This window comes from Cololabis saira, chromosome 5 (assembly GCF_033807715.1).
Source record: "Cololabis saira isolate AMF1-May2022 chromosome 5, fColSai1.1, whole genome shotgun sequence".
In the NCBI taxonomy this organism is placed as follows: domain Eukaryota; kingdom Metazoa; phylum Chordata; class Actinopteri; order Beloniformes; family Belonidae; genus Cololabis; species Cololabis saira.
Genome location: NC_084591.1, coordinates 10,702,222 through 10,716,562, shown reverse-complemented (window position 1 = coordinate 10,716,562; position 14,341 = coordinate 10,702,222). Strand labels below are relative to the sequence as shown.

The window sequence follows — 14,341 nt, the reverse complement described above, 5'->3', positions numbered from 1 at the left end:
TTTTCTCTTTCAAAAGTGTTACCGTGGCGACGCTAGACGCCAAAAGGCGCACCCCCCCTTCATGTGATTGGTCCATATTTGATAGTTCTCCAAAAGTCACCAAATTTTGCATGCAAGCCAGACTTGGCGATAAATGTGATATTTCATGGTTTGCATTAATGGGCGTGGCCTAACGGCTCAACAGCGCCCCCTAGAAAACTTTTCTCTGCCATAACTTTTGAATGGTTTGACATAGAGAGTTGTGGGTGGTGTCATGGGACTCTGTAATGAGTCCTTAAGCTTCGTTGGCCTTAATTAGCCCCGCCCCTTCTTCTGATTGGTTGTCCCGATTTTCTGCTATAACTTTGGAATGGTTTAACATAGAGAGTCGTGGGTGGTGTCATGGGACTCTGTAAAGAGTCCTTGAACTTCGTTGGCCTTAATTAGCCCCGCCCCTTCTTCTGATTGGTTGTCCATATTTTCTGACTATAACTTTTGAATGGTTTGACATATTTGAAATATGCTGGTAATGTGTCAGCCAACCACAAAAATCTCTGGAATTTTGGTGGAATCATTTATTTTTTGTCCTTGCCCGGTGCAAATGACATAAATAGGGTGCGTGGTTTGGTTGTGAAAAAATAAAAGTAATGTTACGTGAACAATAAATCAAACGCTCCCTTCCATACAGTGTGTGTGTCTAGGAAGTAAAGACTGGAACATGCTATTCACAAAAGCACAAATAGTGGGGTTTTACTAATATTTATATCTTACAAATATCTTAAAAATTACGAAAAAACAATTCGGGACTCAGATTATATCGCTATGTTGGTCTCTCCTTAATCAGTCAGTCAGAAAACGGCCAAGCTGATCCGTGGCTTAGGGGTAACGTCGCCGTCTTTCGTGTGAGAGATCGCGGGTTCGATCCCAGCACAATGCAAAGTTTATTGTCAGCAATTTGTGTGTTTTTTTTAACATCAAAATGTACGTCTCCATCTTGCGACGACGCGCATTACTTTTCTCATTCAAAAGTGTTACCGTGGCAACACTCGACGCCAAAAAGCGTGCCCCCCTTCATCTGATTGGTCCATATTTGATAGTTCCCCAAAAGTCACCAAATTTTGCATGCAAGGCAGGCCTGGCAATAAATTGGATATTTCATGGTTTGCATTAATGGGCGTGGCCTAACGGCTCAACAGCGCCCCCTAGAATACTTTTCTCTGCCATAACTTTTGAATGGTTTGACATAGAGAGTTGTGGGTGGTGTCATGGGACTCTGTAATGAGTCCTTAGGCTTCGTTGGCCTTAATTAGCCCCGCCCCTTCTTCTGATTGGTTGTCCCTTTTTTCTGCTATAACTTTCGAATGGTTTGACATAGGAAGTCATGGGTGGTATCATGGGACTCTGTAATGAGTTCTTAAGCTTCGTTGGCCTTAATTAGCCCCGCCCCTTCTTCTGATTGGTTGTCCCGATTTTCTGCTATAACTTTGGAATGGTTTGACATAGAGAGTCCTGGGTGGTGTCATAAGATTCTGTATGGAGTCCTTGACCTTCATTGGCCTGAATTAGCCCCGCCCCTTCTTGTCTTTGGTTGTCCCTTTTTTCTGCTATAACTTTTGAATGGTTTGACATAGGAAGTCGTGGGTGGTGTCATGGGACTCTGTAATGAGTCCATAAGCTTCGTTGGCCTTAATTAGCCCCGCCCCTTCTTCTGATTGGTTGTCCCTTTTTTCTGCTATAACTTTTCAATGGTTTGACGTAGGAAGTCGTGGGTGGTGTCATTTCTGATACTTATGGGGGGCGGTGGCCGTGAGTGCGAGGGCCCGTTCATTGCTGCTTGCAGCTTTAATTATTAGGGCCCGAGCACCTTCAGTGCGAAGGCCCTATTGTATTTGCAGGAATTTTTCTTCTTATTATTATTTTTCTTCTGACAAAGTGATGGCCTTTTTGCCCCCCTTAACATGCCCAAAAAGTCACCAAATTTTGCATGCAAGCCAGGCCTGGCGAAAAATTTGATATTTCATGGTTTGCATTAATGGGCGTGGCAAAATGGCTCAACAGCGCCCCCTTGAAAACTTTGTGCCTCAAGCCCCACGATACGGTTTGACGTACATGCACGAAAATCGGTACACACCTGTATCATGTCACAACTTAAAGAAAAGTCTCTGGGCGTCATGTCGAGAAACCGAACAGGAAGTCGGCCATTTTGAATTAATCCTGTCACTTTTGCGCAATTTATGCCATTCCTTCGGCAGTTAATTCAGCCCGAACCGTAACGTGCACCCAGGTGTGTTATACATCAAAATGTGCGTCTCCCTCCTGCGACCACACGCATTACTTTTCTCTTTCAAAAGCGTTACCGTGGCGACGCTAGACGCCAAAAAGCGCGGCCACCCTTCATCTGGTTGGTTCAGACAGAAAAAACTTTGCACCTCAAGCCCCATAATACGGTTTGACGTACATGAACGAAAATTGGTACACTCCTGTATCATGTCGCAACTAAAAGAAAAGTCTCTTGGCGCCATGGCCAAAACCCAACAGGAAGTCGGCCATTTTGAACATTCTGAATTAATTGCGTAATTTTGGGGCAATATATGCCCTTCCTTCGAGAGTTAATTCAGCCCGAACCGTATCGTGAACCCAGATGTGTTATACATCAAAATGTGCGTCTCCATCCTGCGACTACACGCATTACTTTTCTCTTTCAAAAGTGTTACCGTGGCGACGCTAGACGCCAACAAGCGCACCCCCCCTTCATCTGATTGGTCCATATTTGATAGTTCCCCAAAAGGCACCAAATTTGGCATGCAAGCCAGGCCTGGGGATAAATGTGATATTTCATGGTTTGCATTAATGGGCGTGGCCTAACGGCTCAACAGCGCCCCCCGGAAAACTTTGTGCCTCAAGCCCCACAATACGGTTTGACGTACATGCACGAAAATCGCTACACACCTGTATCATGGCACAACTTAAAGAAAAGTCTCTTGGAGCCATGGCCGAAACCGAACAGGATGTCGGCCATTTTGAATAAATTGTGTCATTTTGGCGAAATGTATGCCATTCCTTCGGCAGTTAATTCAGCCCGAACCGTAACGTGCACCCAGGTGTGTTATACATCAAAATGTGCGTCTACATCCTGCGACACCACGCATTACTTTTCTCTTTCAAAAGTGTTACCGTGGCGACGCTAGACGCCAAAAGGCGCGCCCCCCCTTCATGTGATTGGTCCATATTTGATAGTTCTCCAAAAGTCACCAAATTTTGCATGCAAGCCAGACTTGGCGATAAATTTGATATTTCATGGTTTGCATTAATGGGCGTGGCCTAACGGCTCAACAGCGCCCCCTAGAATACTTTTATCTGCCATAACTTTTGAATGGTTTGACATAGGAAGTTGTGGGTGGTGTCATGGGACTCTGTAATGAGTCCTTAAGCTTCGTTGGCCTTAATTAGCCCCGCCCCTTCTTCTGATTGGTTGTCCCGATTTTCTGCTATAACATTGGAATGGTTTGACATAGAGAGTCCTGGGTGGTGTCATCAGATTTTTTATGGAGTCCTTGACCTTCATTGGCCAGAATTAGCCCCGCCTTCTTCTGATTGGTTGTCCCTTTTTTCTGCTATAACTTTTGAATGGTTTGACATAGGAAGTCGTGGGTGGTGTCATGGGACTTTGTACTGAGTTCTTAAGCTTCGTTGGCCTTAATTAGCCCCGCCCCTTCTTCTGATTGGTTGTCCCGATTTTCTACTATAACTTTTGAATGGTTTGACATAGAGAGTCGTGGGTGGTGTCATCAGATTCTTCATGGAGTCCTTGACCTTCATTGGCCTGAATTAGCCCCGCCCCTTCTTCTGATTGGTTGTCCCGATTTTCTACTATAACTTTTGAATGGTTTGACATAGAGAGTCGTGGGTGGTGTCATCAGATTCTTTATGGAGTCCTTGACCTTCATTGGCCTGAATTAGCCCCGCCCCTTCTTCTGATTGGTTGTCCCTTTTTTCTGCTATAACTTTTGAATGGTTTGACATAGGAAGTCGTGGGTGGTGTCTTTTCTGATTTGCTTATGGGGGGCGGTGGCCGTGAGTGCGAGGGCCCGTTCATCGCTGCTTGCAGCTTTAATTATTATTATTTTTCTTCTGACAAAGTGATGGCCTTTTTGCCCCCCTTAACATGCCCAAAAAGTCACCAAATTTTGCACCCAAGTCAGGCCTGGCGAAAAATTTGATATTTAATGGTTTGCATTAATGGGCATGGCAAAATGGCTCAACAGCGCCCCCTTGAAAACTTTGTGCCTCAAGCCCCACGATACGGTTTGACGTACATGCACGAAAATCGGTACACACCTGTATCATGGGACAACTTAAAGAAAAGTCTCTTGCCGTCATGCCCGAAACCGAACAGGAAGTCGGCCATTTTGAATTAATCGTGTCACTTTGGCGCAATTTATGCCATTCCTTCGGCAGTTAATTCAGCCCGAACCGTAACGTGCACCCAGGTGTATTATACATCAAAATGTGCGTCTCCCTCCTGCGACCACACGCATTACTTTTCTCTTTCAAAAGCGTTACCGTGGCGACGCTAGACGCCAAAAAGCGCGGCCACCCTTCATCTGGTTGGTTCAGACAGAAAAAACTTTGCGCCTCAAGCCCCATAATACGGTTTGACGTACATGAACGAAAATTGGTACACTCCTGTATCATGTCGCAACTAAAAGAAAAGTCTCTTGGCGCCATGGCCTAAACCGAACAGGAAGTCGGCCATTTTGAACATTCTGAATTAATTGCGTAATTTTGGAGCAATATATGCCATTCTTCGAGAGTTAATTCAGCCCGAACCGTATCGTGAACCCAGATGTGTTATACATCAAAATGTGCGTCTCCATCCTGCGACTACACGCATTACTTTTCTCTTTTGAAAGTGTTACCGTGGCGACGCTAGACGCCAACAAGCGCACCCCCCCTTCATCTGATTGGTCCATATTTGATAGTTCCCCAAAAGGCACCAAATTTGGCATGCAAGCCAGGCCTGGTGATAAATTTGATATTTCATGGTTTGCATTAATGGGCGTGACAAAATGGCTCAACAGCGCCCCCCGGAAAACTTTGTGCCTCAAGCCCCACAATACGGTTTGACGTACATGCCCAAAAAGTCACCAAATTTTGCACCCAAGTCAGGCCTGGCGAAAAATTTGATATTTAATGGTTTGCATTAATGGGCATGGCAAAATGGCTCAACAGCGCCCCCTTGAAAACTTTGTGCCTCAAGCCCCACGATACGGTTTGACGTACATGCACGAAAATCGGTACACACCTGTATCATGGGACAACTTAAAGAAAAGTCTCTTGCCGTCATGCCCGAAACCGAACAGGAAGTCGGCCATTTTGAATTAATCGTGTCACTTTGGCGCAATTTATGCCATTCCTTCGGCAGTTAATTCAGCCCGAACCGTAACGTGCACCCAGGTGTATTATACATCAAAATGTGCGTCTCCCTCCTGCGACCACACGCATTACTTTTCTCTTTCAAAAGCGTTACCGTGGCGACGCTAGACGCCAAAAAGCGCGGCCACCCTTCATCTGGTTGGTTCAGACAGAAAAAACTTTGCGCCTCAAGCCCCATAATACGGTTTGACGTACATGAACGAAAATTGGTACACTCCTGTATCATGTCGCAACTAAAAGAAAAGTCTCTTGGCGCCATGGCCTAAACCGAACAGGAAGTCGGCCATTTTGAACATTCTGAATTAATTGCGTAATTTTGGAGCAATATATGCCATTCTTCGAGAGTTAATTCAGCCCGAACCGTATCGTGAACCCAGATGTGTTATACATCAAAATGTGCGTCTCCATCCTGCGACTACACGCATTACTTTTCTCTTTTGAAAGTGTTACCGTGGCGACGCTAGACGCCAACAAGCGCACCCCCCCTTCATCTGATTGGTCCATATTTGATAGTTCCCCAAAAGGCACCAAATTTGGCATGCAAGCCAGGCCTGGTGATAAATTTGATATTTCATGGTTTGCATTAATGGGCGTGACAAAATGGCTCAACAGCGCCCCCCGGAAAACTTTGTGCCTCAAGCCCCACAATACGGTTTGACGTACATGCACGAAAATCGCTACACACCTGTATCATGGCACAACTTAAAGAAAAGTCTCTTGGAGCCATGGCCAAAACCGAACAGGATGTCGGCCATTTTGAATAAATTGTGTAATTTTGGCGAAATTTATGCCATTCCTTCGAGAGTTAATTCAGCCCGAACCGTAACGTGCACCCAGGTGTGTTATACATCAAAATGTGCGTCTACATCCTGCGACACCACGCATTACTTTTCTCTTTCAAAAGTGTTACCGTGGCGACGCTAGACGCCAAAAGGCGCGCCCCCCTTCATGTGATTGGTCCATATTTGATAGTTCTCCAAAAGTCACCAAATTTTGCATGCAAGCCAGGCCTGGTGATAAATTTTATATTTCATGGTTTGCATTAATGGGCGTGGCCTAACGGCTCAACAGCGCCACCTTGAATACTTTTCTCTGCCATAACTTTTGAATGGTTTGACATAGAGAGTCGTGGGTGGTGTCATCAGATTCTGTATGGAGTCCTTGACCTTCATTGGCCTGAATTAGCCCCGCCCCTTCTTCTGATTGGTTGTCCCTTTTTTCTGCTATAAACTTTGAATGGTTTGACATAGGAAGTCGTAGGTGGTGTCAAGGGACTCTGCAATGAGTCCTTGAGCTTCTTTGGCCTGAATTAGCCCCGCCCCTTCTTCTGATTGGTTGTCCCTTTTTTATAATAAAATCGCCACGAGCCGCCAGTCGCTCTCGCGCTGACTCCCGCTTCCTGATTCAAACGTCTGCCGGCCCCGCCCCCCGACCAATCGGTGGCGAGTAGGGTGATGACGGCCCCGCCTCCCGACCAATCAGTGGCGCGGAGGGTGATGACGGCCCCGCCCCCCGACCAATCGGTGGCGAGTAGGGTGATGACGGCCCCGCCCCCCGACCAATCAGTGGCGAGTAGGGTGATGACGGCCCCGCCCCCCGACCAATCAGCTCCCTGTAATGTGGTGACGTCAGAAATATTCCCAGCTCAGCCCGGTTACAACCTTGGCAGAATGGTTACAGAAAAAGTAATAATTAAAATAGTAGGGTTTTACTAATATTTATAACTTACAAATATTTAAAAAAATTAGAAAAAACAGCTCCAGACTTACATTACTAAATATCGATATGTTGGTCTCTCCTAACTCAGTAGGTCAAATAGAAATGAAAAGCTGAGTCTTAGCTCAGCCAGAGCGTTCCCGTCTTTGGAGTCAGAGATCAGAGTTCGATTCCCGCAGTATCCAGATTTTTTTGTCAGCAATTTTTTTTTTTCTACATCAATATGTGCGTCCCTGTCCTGCAACGACGCACATTACTTTTCTCATTTAAAAGCGTTACCGCGGCAACGCTAGACACCAAAAAGTGCGCCCACCCTTCATCTGATTGGTTCAGAGGGAAAAAACTTTGAGCCTCAAGCCCCATAATACGGTTTGACGTACATGAACGAAAATCGGTACACACCTGTATCATGTCGCAACTTAAAGAAAAGTCTCTTGGCGCCATGGCCGAAATTGAACAGGAAGTCGGCCATTTTGAATTAATTGTGTAATTTTGGCGCAATTAATGCCATTCCTTCGGCAATTAATACGGCCCGAACCGTAACGTGCATCCAGGTGACTTATACCTCAAAATGTGCGTCTCCATCTTGCGCCTACGCGCATTACTTTTCTCTTTCAAAAGTGTTACCGTGGCGATGCTAGACGCCAAAAAGCGTGCCCACTTAATCTGATTGGTCCATATTTGATAGTTCTCCAAAAGTCACCAAATTTTGCATGCAAGCCAGGCCTGGTGATAAATTTGATATTTCATGGTTTGCATTAATGGGCGTGGCAAAATGGCTCAACAGCACCCCCCGGAAAACTTTTCTCTGCCATAACTTTTGAATGGTTTGACATAAAGAGTCATGGGTGGTGTCATTGGCCTGATTTAGCCCCGCCCCTTCTTCTGATTGGTTGTTCCTTTTTTCCGCTATAACTTTTGAATGGTTTGACATAGGAAGTCGTGGGTGGTGTCATGGGACTCTGTAATGAGTTCTTAAGCTTCGTTGGCCTGAATTAGCCCCGCCCCTTCTTCTGATTGGTTGTCCATATTTTCTGACTATAACTTTTGAATGGTTTGACATATTTGAAATATGCTGGTAATGTGTCAGCCAACCACAAAAATCTCTGGAATTTTGGTGGAATCATTTATTTTTTGTCCTTGCCCGGTGCAAATGACATAAATAAAGTGCGTGGTTTGGTTGTGAAAAAATAAAAGTAATGTTACGTGAACAATAAATCAAACGCTCTCTTCCATGCAGTGTGTGTGTCTAGGAAGTAAAGACTGGAACATGATATTCACAAAAGAACAAATAGTGGGGTTTTACTAATATTTATATCTTACAAATATTTTAAAAATTACGAAAAAACAATTCGGGACTCAGACTACATCGCTATGTTGGTATCTCCTAATTCAGTCAGTCAGAAAATGGCCAAGCTTATTCGTGGCTCAGCGGTAATGTCACCGTCTTTCGTGGGGAGATCGTGGGATCGATCCCAGCTCAATGCAAAGATTATTGTCAGCAATTTGTGTGTTTTTTTTTACATCAACATGTGCGTCTCCTTCCTGCGACGACGCGCATTACTTTTCTCATAAAGCGTTAAGCCGCGTTTATACTTGCAGTTCAGAATGCGTACGCGAGACGCAGGATACGCGTGACGTCACGTCTCGCGTATCCTGCGTATCCTGCGTACATTTGACGCGTCGACGTGCACGTTCTCAAAAAGACACTGAACGCGTACGCGACCTGCAGTTCTCGCTCTGGCCGCTAGTATCGCTGTTCCCGGTCTGATCCCGGCTGGCACGATTATGCTGCTCTCCCCTGGAGAAAGTTCCCCGTGCATATATTTATGCAATATTTAACTTCCCCCCAGGGTTTCCGTTGTCCGGTAAAATATGCCGAAGTCCGGTATTTTATAATCTCTCCGGTCAAAATACTCACTGGTGCTGCGGGACTAGAGTCCCCGGGAGTACCGCGGATGGCGAGCCACGGCCGCCGAGCCCCGGCGGCCGAGCCACGGCGGCCGAGCCCCGGCGGCCGAGCCCCGGCGGAGGTACGCGCCGAGCCTCGGTGCCTCCCGGAGCCGGGAGGAAGCGGAGCCGGGAGCCGGGAGTCAATTGACGGGACTTATTTTATTTTAAATACTCTGTCTTCAATAAAAATACTATTGAATGACTTGCAAATGAATGACTTGGAATCATATTAGGAACAATACATTTTTTTACCATGTTAATCTTTCTTATATTGACATCTACTTCTCCATATGAACCTAAAATTAACTGGATTTATTGTTTCGTCATTCTTGTTGAGATGGGTAAGGAGAATGCTGGATAAATTAGTCTGGAAAGACTATCCATTTTTAATAATAAGCAATAATAAGATAAGATAAAATAGTCCTTTATTACTCCCTCAACCGGGAAACTCACGTAGCAGAAGTACACACACACATACAGGGAAGGGGGTAAAACAGTAATATAAATAAGTAATACACATTAAAAAAAGAGTAATAATAATAATAATAATGTTGTGGTTTTCTTTAGCTTCCTTCTAGGCACCCAGAGCTTTACAGAGATCATTATTAATTCACACACATCCTCCCCGGTGGTAGCTCCGTCTGTAGCCGCAGCTGCCCTGCAGACTGACGGGAGCGTGGCTGCCATATCGCGCCAAACGGCCCCTCCGACCACCACCAAACATTCATACACATTCAAACACATTCACACGATGTTATAATCTCCTACATCATCCAATATTGTCCTGTAAAAGTGTTCGTTTTTCTAATCTGCTACCGCTGCTGCTGCTACTACTTCTGCTACTTAATATAAGTAGCTTTTCCAACTGTTGCTCTGCTTACTGCCCCCTATCGGTCACCATCGGTATGACAGGCTCTACTCGGGTGGTACGCGACGTACGCAGTGGAGCATGAACAGACACGTTCGCAGAGTACGCAGGATACGCAGCCACCTGCGTAGAGTATATTCCCGCCTTTTTAACGTGGCAACACTCGACACCAAAAAGTGCGCCCCCTTCATCTGATTGGTCCATGTTTGATAGTTCTCCAAAAGTCACCAAATTTTGCACCAAGCCAGGCCTGGGGATAAATTTGATATTTCATGGTTTGCATGAATGGGCGTGGCCTAATGGCTCAACAGCGCCCCCTAGAATACTTTTTTCTGCTATAACTTTTGAATGGTTTGACATAGAGAGTCGTGGGTGGTGTCATCGGACTCGGTATTGAGTCCTTGACCATAATTGGTGCAAATTAGCCCCGCCCCTTCTTCTGATTGGTTGTCCCGATTTTCTGCTATAACTTTTGAATGGTTTGACATAGGAAGTCGTGGGTGGTGTCGTTTCTGATATGCTTATGGGGGGCGTTGGCCGTGAGTGCGAGGGCCCGTTCATCGCTGCTTGCAGCTTTAATTATTATTATTATTATTTTCCTGACAAAGTGAAGGCCTTTTTGCCCCCCTTAACATGCCCAAAAAGTCACCAAATTTTGCACCCTAGTCAGGCCTGGCGAAAAATTTGATATTTAAAGGTTTGCATTAATGGGCGTGGCAAAATGGCTCAACAGCGCCCCCTTGAAAACTTTGTGCCTCAAGCCCCACGATACGGTTTGACGTACATGCACGAAAATCGGTACACACCTGTATCATGGGACAACTTAAACAAAAGTCTCTTGGGGTCATGCCCGAAACCGAACAGGATGTCGGCCATTTTGAATTAGTCGTGTCATTTTGGCGAAATTTATGCCATTCCTTCGAAAGTTAATTCAGCCCGAACCGTAACGTGCCCCCAAGTGTGTTATACATCAAAATGTGCGTCTCCATCCTGCGACAACACGCATTACTTTTCTCTTTCAAAAGCGTTACCGTGGCGGCGCTAGACGCCAAAAAGCGCGCCCACCCTTCATCTGATTGGTTCAACAGAAAAAACTTTGTGCCTCAAGCCCCATAATACGGTTTGACGTACATGAACGAAAATCGGTACACACCTGTATCATGTCGCAACTAAAAGAAAAGTCTCCTGGCGCCATGGCCGAAACCGAACAGGAAGTCGGCCATTTTGAACATTCTGAATTAATTGCGTAATTTTGGAGCAATATATGCCATTCCTTCGAGAGTTAATTCAGCCCGAACCGTATCGTGAACCCAGATGTGTTATACATCAAAATGTGCGTCTCCATCCTGCGACTACACGCATTACTTTTCTCTTTCGAAAGTGTTACCGTGGCGATGCTAGACGCCAACAAGCGCACCCCCCCTTCATCTGATTGGTCCATATTTGATAGTTCCCCAAAAGGCACCAAATTTGGCATGCAAGCCAGGCCTGGCGATAAATTTGATATTTCATGGTTTGCATTAATGGGTGTGGCAAAATGGCTCAACAGCGCCCCCCGGAAAACTTTGTGCCTCAAGCCCCACAATACGGTTTGACGTACATGCACGAAAATCGGTACACACCTGTATCATGTCGCAACTTAAAGAAAAGTCTCTTGGAGCCATGGCCGAAACCGAACAGGAAGTCAGCCATTTTGAATTAATTGTGTAATTTTGGCACAATTTATGCCATTCCTTCGGCAGTTAATTCAGCCCGAAACGTAACGTGCACCCAGGTGTGTTATACACCAAAATGTGCGTCTCCATCGTGCGACACCACGCATTACTTTTCTCTTTCAAAAGTGTTACCGTGGCGACGCTAGACGCGAAAAAGCGCACCCACCCTTCATCTGATTGGTCCATATTTGATAGTTCTCCAAAAGTCACCAAAATTTGCATGCAAGCCAGGCCTGGCGATAAATGTGATATTTCATGGTTTGCATTAATGGGCGTGGCCCAACGGCTCAACAGCGCCCCCTAGAATACTTTTCTCTGCCATAACTTTTGAATGGTTTCACATAGAGAGTCGTGGGTGGTGTCATGGGACTCTGTAATGAGTCCTTAAGCTTCGTTGGCCTTAATTAGCCCCGCCCCTTCTTCTGATTGGTTGTCCCGATTTTCTGCTATAACTTTTGAATGGTTTGACATAGAGAGTCGTGGGTGGTGTCATCAGATTCTTTATGGAGTCCTTGAACTTCATTGGCCTGAATTAGCCCCGCCCCTTCTTCTGATTGGTTGTCCTTTTTTTATAATAAAACTGCCGCGAGCCGCCAGTCGCTCTCGCGCTGACTCCCGCTTCCTGATTCAAACGTCTGCCGGCCCCGCCCCCTGACCAATCAGTGGCGAGTAGGGTGATGGCGGCCCCGCCCCCCGACCAATCAGTGGCGAGTAGGGTGATGACGGCCCCGCCCCCCGACCAATCAGCCCCCTGTAATGTGGTGACTTCAGAAATATTCCCGGCTCAGCCCGGTTACAACCTTGGCAGAATGGTTACAGAAAAAGTAATAATTTAAATAGTAGGGTTTTACTAATATTTATAACTTACAAATATTTAAAAAATTAGGAAAAAAAAGTTCCAGACATTTTATCGCTATGTTGGTCTGTCCTATGCCAGTAGGTCAAATAAAAGGAATAGCTGAGACTTAGCTCAGCCAGATTATTGCAGTCTTTGCTGCCAGAGGTCGAGAGTTCAAGCCTGGCTTGATATGCCAAAATTTTTGTCAGCAATTTTTGTTTTTTTTTTTACATCAAAATGTTCGTCTCTGTCCTGTGACGACGCACATTACTTTTCTCTTTCCCCTTCTTCTGATTGGTTGTCCCGATTTTCTGCCATAACTTTTGAATTTGAGTGGAGTTTGCGCGCGCAGCTCCCGCGGGGGGAGGGGCTGATGTTCAGCGCGGCCGCCATCTTGGTCGAGGCGCCGCATTGACTGCCTGAGAACGTCGGGCGTGGCCGCCATCTTGGATCGGTATCGCTTTAACTCTAGAGCGTTCACTTCTATTGTGGAAGGAGGTGTCTGCATAAGTAAAATAACTATAACTCACTTGGTTTTCAACCGATTTTCACGCGGTTTGCTTTGTTACAAACGGCAGACATGTAGCTATGATACAGGATGCTTGATGTACGTTAAATATGCAAGCTTTCATGCTAAAATACGTTCTGCAGGTAGTCACACTTCAGGTATACACACACACACACACACACACACACACACACAATATACACAATACAAAATACAGTATAGCATATTAATGAATGTATTAATATATTTGAATAACAGACATAACAAGCTTAAAAACAAAAAACATAACGGATGACAGCATACAATTGTCATAATGGAGAAAAAAAAGAAACATTTGGAAGGAGTGTGTGTGTGAGGAATTGTATATTAGTGTTATAAATTGAAATTATATAATAATGCAATCGCTATGATATATAATTTTACAATATAATACAGTCAAAAATATATGAAATGAAGCAACATACAATGCAATAATACAATATGCTATATTACTGGGTATGCTAATATGAAATAACAACATGTAATATAATATGGTATAATAGATTAATATAATATCATACATTCTGGACCATGAGATACAGCTGTACTGTATGATCGTCGTTCATTTGAGTGATCTGATTTTTTTTTTCATGGTTTGCATTAATGGGCGTGTCCTCACGGCTCAACAGCGCCCCCTAGAATACTTTTTTCTGCCATAACTTTTGAAAGGTTTGACATAGAGAGTGGTGGGTGGTGTCATGGGACTCGGCATTGAGTCCTTGACCATAATTGGTGACAATTAGCCCAGTCCCTTTTTCTGATTGGTTGTCCCTATTTTCTGCTATAACTTTTGAATGTTTTGACATAGAGAGTCGTGGGTGGTGTCATGGGACTCGGCATTGAGTCCTTGACCATAATTGGTGACAATTAGCCCAGTCCCTTCTTCTGACTGGTCGTCCCTTTTTTCTGCTATAACTTTTGAAGGGTTTGACATAGGAAGTCGTGGGTGGTGTCATTTCTGATATGCTTATGGGGGGCGGTTGACGTGAGTGCGAGGGCCCGTTCATTGCTGCTTGCAGCTTTAATTTATTTTTGTTATTGCACTATTCTGCACTTTTTGTTTTAGTTTACAATTTCATGTTTTTACATGTTGTGGCACCAGTGCTGATAAGCTTTGTTTTGATCCAATGATGCAGTCAGTGAAAATAAATATATGTCCATGTTGGAGAAAATGGACAATAAAAGAAACTGAGTTTTAGTCCTCTTTTTCTTTTTCTTTTTTTTTTTACTTAATTCGTTGCCAAAATGTATCTGATCGGGAAAAGGTATAGGAATTGTATCGGGAGCCA

The 14,341-nt window shown here is 44.8% G+C and overlaps 1 protein-coding gene across 1 annotated transcript in view; it reads right to left on the bottom strand.

The window, feature by feature from the left end:
• Nucleotides 1-14,341, bottom strand: part of tmtc3 (transmembrane O-mannosyltransferase targeting cadherins 3) — a 94,173-nt gene that overhangs the window by 38,385 nt on the left and 41,447 nt on the right. The window lies entirely within an intron of this gene.